A 9483-nucleotide genomic window follows, 5' to 3' on the forward strand; every position below is an offset into this window, starting at 1 on the left:
ATATTTGAAGTGACCAAAAATGTGCAAATCTGGTTAGTGCACTATTACGACTTTTGGAGCCCCTCTTTAGATTTTGCCTAGGGCCATGCTAAGCCTAAAACCGGCCCTGGATGCTGCTACCACTGCTGGAGACCAGCCTGTGCTCCCACCGCTCTCACGCTGCATGTCAGCTCCTGCACAGGCTTACAGCCTCTCCTCTTCCCCTTCTGGGCTCCCTCTCCATTGCTCTGCACCGCCAATGTCTCAGCCAGAGCACCACCCGAGTCCTGTGCCTCCTGCTACTCCTATTGCAGACCTCCCAGAAGCCTCCTCACCTAATGTTAACCTTTTGGGGACCAGGCAACCTCCCCTCTCACAGAGAAGTTCTTTGTTCCCCTCTCATTGCCCTGAAACTGACCCAAAAAGATCAGAGCACCCTGCACCTACTCCATATGGTCTTCCACTCCTCTCCTCTGAATTTAGTACCACTGTGCAGTACTTTCATATGGACTCTGAAGCATTTTTTTCAGAGGAAGATTCCACTGATACCAGCGAGGTTCCAGACTACTGGGGGGGGGGGGGGATAGCCACCCCCCCCCCTCCCCCCCAATAAAGAAAAAAATGTTCAAAACACTGTTAAAAGCCCGCTCCATGAAGAGCAGCTGAATAGCACACTCTTCCTCTGATGACTCATGTGGCCCTTTCAAGACCCGGGGACCCAAATCCCACATGTGTGACCACTCTCCTGTACCGTCTTTCTAACCTGCTACCATCCAGCCAGCTTGCTCTAGTGAAACACCTATTCTTCCGAGCCCAGAGGCTGCCGTTAATACTTTAAATAATCACCCTGAGCTACAAGACCTAATGGCACTTCTTCACATGAAAAAAATAAATAAATGGCACAGAGACCTAGCGCCTGTTCAAGCAGATGTTTCTCAACTAACAACCCGAGTGTCCAATCTAGAGACCTTCCGCACTTCTATTGCCTCAAAAGTCCACACATTGCGAACCGCCACTACTTCTCTTCTAGCTCAGGAATCCCTGATTGTCGACCATAATGATGACTTAGACAACAGAAACAGACGTAAAAACATATGCAAAAAGGGCCTCCCTGAATCTGTTGTCCCTCAAAAGTTGCCCACCACTCTCCAAAAAATATTCCATGACACTGTCCAGACACCGACTGACTCCCCTGTGGAACTAGACCGTGCACTGCAACTGCTAGTCACATCAGCGTTGGGTAAAGACAGGAGTGCAGAGTGCTTTGGTGATCTCACTGAGAAGGATCTTACGATATATAAACCTCCTATTCATGTTATTGAGCATTTCATCAGAGAGGGGAAGATATCTTTTCACTGCCTCATACAGATCAACAAGCTGCCTGAACTTTATGAACCATTCTGAATTCAGTACTCTCAGCCCTTCTCAGTGCTGATCACTGTTAGTGGTTAGGTTCAGGGGTTAGGATTAGGGTTTAGGGATAGGTTGAGGGGTTAGAGTTATGATTTGGGGTTAGGGTTTAGGATTAGGTGTTAGGAATAGTGTTAGGCATTGAGATTAGGGGGTTAGGATTAGTTTTTAGGATCAGTGTTAGGGATTAGGATTAGGGGCTAGGATTAGGGGCTAGGATTAGAGTTTAGGATTAGAGTTTAGGATTAGGGATAGGATTAGGATTAGGGGTAAGAATAAGGATTAAGGATAGGATTAGAGGTTATGGAGTGAGAGACGGCTGTACAGCAGAAAAGTGTGTCCCTGTGCAGAGGGTCACATTCCACTACAGACACACAGTTTTCTTCATTACATTACCTTATATGACCACAGTGGTTATCAATGTATGGGATAATGATCAATGTGATCTGCTTTATAGTAGATGGGTACTTCACATAATGGAGGAAATTATTTATATGACTAATATGGTCTATATGATCAATATGATGTACTTGACTATACCATGAAGAAGGATCCATATCCTGAATACAGGATTGTATATAATATCTATTATTTACACCTCTATATGACCTATGTCAGTGATGGCGAACCTATGGGACGCGTGCCATAGGTGGCACGCCAAGCCCCCTCTGTGGGCACGCAGCCATAGTTTGCCAGGCGGGGTAAACCGGGAAATCCCTGTGTCCCGAAAGATCTTTTCAGACACAAAGCTGTCCCTGATTACCTTTCTTTGGCCCCGCGTTAACTTTAAAAATGCAGGGGCCGCAGGGAGGTAGTGCATGCGTGCGCCCATAGGAACGAAGGAGTGAAGCATCTAGGAGGAGGACGCGCGCTGGCCAACATGGTAATTTACCAGCTACACTTCAGCTTCGGCGCTCCGACCACCGCTCCTCCGGTCCCGAGACCTACTGCTATGGTCTATTAAGATTAGGTCATGACCCCTGTCCGGAGGAGCGATGGATGGAGCACTGTGAGGCCGTACACAGACATACAGCCTCCAGCCATACACTATATATGGCTGAAGGTTGTATGTCTGTGGGGGAACTATACTGCCTACCTAAGTTGTTTTTTCTATACTTAAACCTCAGTATTCTGATTTAATTGCTGTGCTGGCACTTTGAGGGAAAAAAAAGTTGGTGTTTATTACGGTTTGGGCACTCGGGCTCAAAACGGTTTACCAGCACTGACCTATGTGATGAATATGATCTATTTGGTATGTGATCTATATGATGCAGGGGTGGCGGTTGTACTGTCTTCTCAGTGGCATCTGGCACAGGAGGTTACATGTTCCATGCTGCTGGCAGACTTGTTGGCTTAGGGGTGATGACGGATCCTACTGCACTGAATACTCTCTCTGATTCTACCCTTGAGGGTGGATAAAATATTCCTGGTTGTTGTCAGATTTCTTCCAGTGTTATAATGCACACTAAGGTATCGGAACACACAATGGGCTTTTACCAAGTGTTTCCAAAAATGAAATAACCTATAATAGACTGACACAAGAAAGTGTCCACAAAATGCTTTATTTTTAACAAAAAGGATTAAATACAGCAACAGAGAGCCCTCCCATTTTAAAATGGCCCACCCCTAAAAAACACCAACCCCAAAAACACAAGATAGGGTGCACATATTGGAATATTCCCAGAGACAACTATCAACCAACAGTGTCACATCTCCCTCATAGTGCACGCTATTATGCCATATGATTTACAAACAGTATTAGTTACCGGTTATTGACATGCTGAGGACTCAGAGAGTACACCCCACCACCACCTCAATACGTGTTCTGAATATTTGTCAAGAAGTGGGGGTGGGTGCAACTGCCTGCCCTGAAGAAGTATTCCACTGCTAGACATCTTATCCCCTATCCCAGTAGCAGGACCCCCGTGATCTCCCGCAACACCATAGGCGTGCGCAGCCTATTGCATTAGGGTGTGCACCCTAAAGCACAAACTCACTCCGCGCACGCGTGTGTGTGTTCATGTATGTGTGTATATATATTGTGGCAGTGTGGCAAGGAAAGGGTGTATTTCCTTGGCTCACCCTGCAGAAGCTCTCACCTGCTTCTTAAATAATGAGGCAGGAAGGAAGGGAAGTGTATATGAGATGGAGACTCAGTCTAATCTAGGCTCTTCCTAGGAGACAGCATGTGGGCTGTAGGGAAGAGACAGAGCCTGCTGAGGAGTACACAGCCCGAGCTATGAGGGGCTCAAAGAGAGTGATATTGTGAGTAGAAGGTTGCAGGGGACATATGTTTAACCGGCTGAGGGAAGCTCAGCGGTTGTTAGTCAGGACAAGCAGATCTGTTTAGGCAGTGACCAGACGGTCTAGGATTTTGTTTTGTTCCTGCTTTTTGTTTATTTCTTTCCCTGCAACCTGTCTAATAAAACTGGCAAGGTGCCAGATTTGCATTACAAGCGTTTGTTTGCTGGTTTATTGAGAAGAAACGCATCCTGTGGCGTGGTCCAGGACGATCCCAGAGCTAATCCCCAAGACGGATCGTCACTATATATACACCTATATATACACATATAATACACACACACCACACCACACCACAACACAACACACACACACACACACACACTTACTTGCATAGTGTAGGAGGATTGGATCCAGGGCCGGTTTTAGGCTTAACATGGCCCTCGGCAAAATCAGAAGTGGGGTCCCAAAAGTCGTAGTCGTAGTGCACTAATCAGATTAGCACATTTTTGGTCACTTCAAATACCATAACAAATATCTAAAAAGCAAAAAAAAAAAAAATGGTACCGATAAAAACTACAAATCACAGCGCTAAAAATGACCCTCATACATCCCCATAGACAGAAAAATAAAAGTGCTATAGGGATCAGAATAGTACAATTTTATATTTTTGTATTCACATTAGGTTGGCAGCATAGTTCCCCCACATTAGGTTGGCAGTATAAATCTCCCACATTAGGATGGAAATATATTTCCCCCACATTAGGTGCAGTATAGTTCCCCCTCATTAGGTGCAGTATAGTTAACCCACATTAGGTGCAGTATAGTTCCCCCACATTAGGTTAGTAGTACAGTTCCCCCACATTAGGTTAGCAGTACAGTTCCCCCACATTAGGTTAGCAGTACAGTTCCCCCACATTAGGTTAGTAGTACAATTCCCCCACATTAGGTGCAGTACAGTTCCCCCACATTAGGTTAGTAGTACAATTTCCCCACATTAGGTGCATTACAGTTCCCCCACATTAGGTTCCCCCACATTAGGTTGTCAGTATAGTTCCCCCACATTAGGTGCAGTATAGTTCCCCCACATTAGGTTAGTAGTATAGTTCCCCCACATTAGGTGCAGTATAGTTCCTCCACATTAGGTTAGTAGTACAGTTCCTCCACATTAGGTGCAGTATAGTCCCCCATATTAGGTGCAGTATAGTTCCCCAATATTAGGTGCAGTATAGTTCCCCCACATTAGGTTATTAGTATAGTTCCCCCTCATTAGGTTGGCAGTATAGTTCCCCCACATTAGGTTAGTAGTACAGTTCCTCCACATTAGTTGCAGTATAGTTCCCCACATTAGGTGGAGTATAGTTCCCTCACATTAGGTGCAATATAGTTCCCCCACATTAGATGCAGTACAGTTCCCCCACATTAGGTGCAGTATAGTTAGAATTGTAGGGAGGAGGACAATTCTAGAATTTACCATGAGGCTTACGGGACTAATTCTACCCCTGATCTTATATTTGCCAAGGGGTTCAATGGGCGGAGCCAAAGGGTTGTCAAAATTAGGTTTTGCCATGTATGATTGTGACTGTCTATTATATGTAGCCTACATATAATAGACAATCATACATGATGGGGATGTAGTCCTGAGCTGTAAGCCTACATATAATAGACAGTCACAATCATACATGATCAGGGCTGGTGCAAGGACTTTTGGCACCCTAGGCGAAAGCTAATTTTGCCACCCCCTTGACCCCACACATTGGCTCTGCCCTTTGACACGCCCAACCATACTACTGGGGTGATACACTGTGACAAACCTCCTCCTCATGTAATCTCCTTACTACTGGGGTGACACACTGTAACAAACCTCCTCCTCATGTAATCTCCTTACTACTGGGGTGACACACTGTAACAAACCTCCTCCTCATGTAATCTCCTTACTACTGGGGTGACACACTGTAACAAACCTCCTCCTCATGTAATCTCCTTACTACTGGGGTGACACACTGTAACAAACCTCCTCCTCACGTAATCTCCTTACTACTAGGGTGACACACTGTTTAGCAGACAGTGTAACAGTATTAGATAGAGACAGTATCACACATTATAGGATTAGATACAGGGGCTCAGCAACCAGTATCAGACATAGGGGGATTAGATACACAGCTCAGCAGACAATATCAAACATAAATGCACAGCTCAAATCACACATGGGGATTAGATACAGGGGCTCAGCAAACAGTATCACACATGGGGGGATTAGATACAGGGTCTCATCAAACAGTATCACACATGGGAGGATTTGATACACAGCTCATCAGACAGATCACACATGGGGGAATTAGATATAGGGGCTCAACAAACAGTATCACACATGGGAGGATTAGATACACAGCTCATCAGACAGATCCCACAAGGGAGATTAGATACACAGCTCAAACAGTATCACTTATGGGGGGTTTAGATACACAGTTTAGCAGACAGATCACACACTGGGGGATTAGATACACAGCTCAGCAAACAGTATCACACATGGGGGGATTAGATACACATTTTAGCAGACAGATCACACATGGGGGGGATTAGATACACAGCTCATTAGATCACACATGGGGGATTCAATACACTGCTCAAACAGTATCACACATGGGGAGTTTAGATACACAGCTCATTAGACAGATCACACACTGGGGGATTAGATACACATTTTAGCAGACAGATCACACATGAAAGGAGCCTCACCAGGTCAGTGTCTCTTCCCTGGATCTCACAGTGCTTCTCCAGCAACATGAGGGGTGGCGTGGGGGGTGTTGTGGTTTTGCAGCTCCTCCAGCAAGACGAGGCTGAGGGGAGGGCGTGTATGTTGTCAAGATAGGTTTGCTGTGACAGGGGGGGATTTCGGCCTGGTGATGTCGGGGATGTCTGGTGGGGCTCGGGTTTAGTAGTGAGAAAAAAAAAAAAAAAGTCCTGCAGCAGCGGGCCGCGGTGATTAGGGTGTGCCTGTGCACACCCGGCACACCCCGTGCACAACACCCGACTTTCTAAACAAATGCAGGGTTCCTGGGGCAGTTGTGGTTATGTCATGGTCATACCGCACCCCTTCCATTCATATATATGGGAGGGGGCGTGTCTGCTAACACCCACTCTATTCATGTCTATGGAAGGGGACGTGTGATGTGATGTCACAAGGGGGCGTGGCCATGATGTCACAATCACGGCCTCCATCTTCTTGATATCTAAGAAAAACTTGCTGCACTATTACTATGCACCACTAGAGGGATCCCTGGATTAACATGATATAATATGATATAATGACATAATATGATATGTAAGGAACATGGGGTGGGGGGATTTATCAAGTTATTTGGACTTTCTTTTTGTTTACTTTTGTAGCAAGTTGCCAGGCGCAGTCACTTTTTGTGCTTTTTTTGTGTGACAAACCGAATAGCTCAGAAACCAAAGTCTTTTCTAAAAGTCACAAATTTTGAGGGCAAAGTTCTTTGAAAATTCAAAAACCTAAGTAAGCCTGGGCCACACTTTGGTAACTATTGCGCAAATAAAATATCTTCCAGTAACTCCTTTTTTTTTAACACCTTGCGCCAAAAAACACTGCTGAAAAATCAGTCTACACAAATAACTTTCCACAACACGAATTGATTAATATCCCCCATTAGAGATGAGCGAACTTGCAGTAAATTTGATTCGTCACAAACTTCTCGGCTCGGCAGTTGATGACTTTTCCTGCATAAATTAGTTCAGCATTCAGGTGCTCCCGTGGGCTGGAAAAGTTGGAAACAGTCCTAGGATACTCTTTGCTAGGACTGTATCCACCTTTTCCAGCCCACCGGAGCACTGGAAAGCTGAACTAATTTATGCAGGAAGTCAGCAACCGCCGAGCTGAGAAGTTTGTGACGAATCGAATTTACTGTAAATTCGCTCATCTCTATCCCCCGTGATATCCATCTTTTACATGGATCATATAATTTATAAATATTTACAACCATAATAATTAATGATCAATAACTAGTGGATGCATCAATAGTGAACAATTAAATAATTTAATTCATAATTAGATTTTATGGGTATTAATGTAATTATGGATTAAATTAAAAAAACTAATCAAAACACTATAAATCCACAGCTCCTGCCCCACAACTCCAACAAGGAGATCACATAATTCAGAATCTGGGAAATGGAAAATCTGTAGCTCCACATCCTAATATACAAACTCTTCTATATTACATCACTTTATTATTATGTTTTGTTATATCAAGCACAATGCAGATGTATTTATTTGTTCCTGATCCCCTTACAGACTCTTACACCCCCTGCTTATCCTATACCAGATATAAGAGCAGCTGAAATTGTTGTGCTGTTATTGTAAGTCTTAGTCACCATCCATAGTTGTATCTATTTGTATCTCTGTAACTTGTGTCAGCACCTGGGAAATATTACTTGTTACAATTTGGTAACATGTAAAGAGTATAATACAAAGCTCTCACCACCAGGTGTCGCTATTGTAACACAATGTATCTGATCTGTATAAACTGTAACTGTAAGGATTTATACTGCTGTGATAAATAGACGATCTCTATGGATAGATGTGATTTAAGGAAGTTATTGATTTACCCAAATTTGGAGGTACATTTAACTCTTTCGTTAACTGGTTGTACACATGGTGTTATCCATCCTGAGAATTGATGGGTTTATTTGTTTTTATGGTATTAACACGTGGGATCAGGCTCTCGGACGATTATTCTCGGTCACTCTCATTGCACATATCGGGGCTCCATATAATGTCGTACAATGTGTGCAGAGTCTTGGTGCCCGGGGGTGAGCAGTCCTGTAGACCTGGTAATGCTGCCCGAGTGATCGATCCATTCACAAGATTTGTTCTGCCATCTGCTGCTCCCCGCACACACATTATACACCTGACAGATTATTGTGCTGCTATTGATCCTCTCCCATGTGTGTAACATACAGCTCACACACCTGCCCGATCACCATTCCCGCTCGGTACAATGACGACTGCTCTTCTCTAGAATGTTGGGGAGAATCGCGGTAAGAAAAAAAAACTGATTATTTAGAATCGGAAAAATGCAGCAAACGTTTTGGAATGGGCGGGAAATTCAAAACCTTCTTGTCTCGTGTTCAGCCAATCAACGGAAAGGGGGAGGGGTCAGGAATGTAAATGTGGTTAAAAGAAACGCCCCGGATGATGTCATCTTTGTTCCAGTTTTCTTTCAGGTCCGCCCATGTGCTATATAAGCCGGACTCGGCCGCACTCAGTATCTTGCAATCTACTCGCTACATAGAGAAGATGTCTGGACGCGGTAAAGGAGGGAAATCAGCTGTGACAGCTCCTGCCCGGTGGCTTCAAAACACGTTGGAGATTACAAAGAATACCAACAAGGAGATCACATAATTCCCCATCATGGAGAATCTGTATCCCCTTCCCCCTGACCTCCGGCACAGCCGGGATGTGAGAGAATATCCCCAGGGGGTAGGAGCCCCAGCTCTAGGTCCAAATCCTCCTCCTCCCCCCCGCACCCGGGCCAAGTGCTCTCTGCAGACATGAGGAGACATCTGCGGGTGTTATGGGTCGGGCAGCTGTAAGGAAGATGAAGGAGAGAACAGTCATCACATCTACTTGTAGACAACTCCCCCCATCATCTCCGGGTCAGTAAATGGACACGTTGTCCGTATTATATCTATATATCGGGACAGGGAGCTGGCAGTGAGCGGAGGCGCCGCCTGTGTTACCCTCCGGGGCTCTCAGCAGCTCCAGGCCGTCTCCGCATCGTACAATCAGCTTCCTGGACGGTAGATGTTGTAGTAAAGATCCGTGTGATGGTG

The sequence above is a fragment of the Hyla sarda genome, unplaced genomic scaffold (assembly GCF_029499605.1).
Source record: "Hyla sarda isolate aHylSar1 unplaced genomic scaffold, aHylSar1.hap1 scaffold_944, whole genome shotgun sequence".
NCBI classification, from domain to species: domain Eukaryota; kingdom Metazoa; phylum Chordata; class Amphibia; order Anura; family Hylidae; genus Hyla; species Hyla sarda.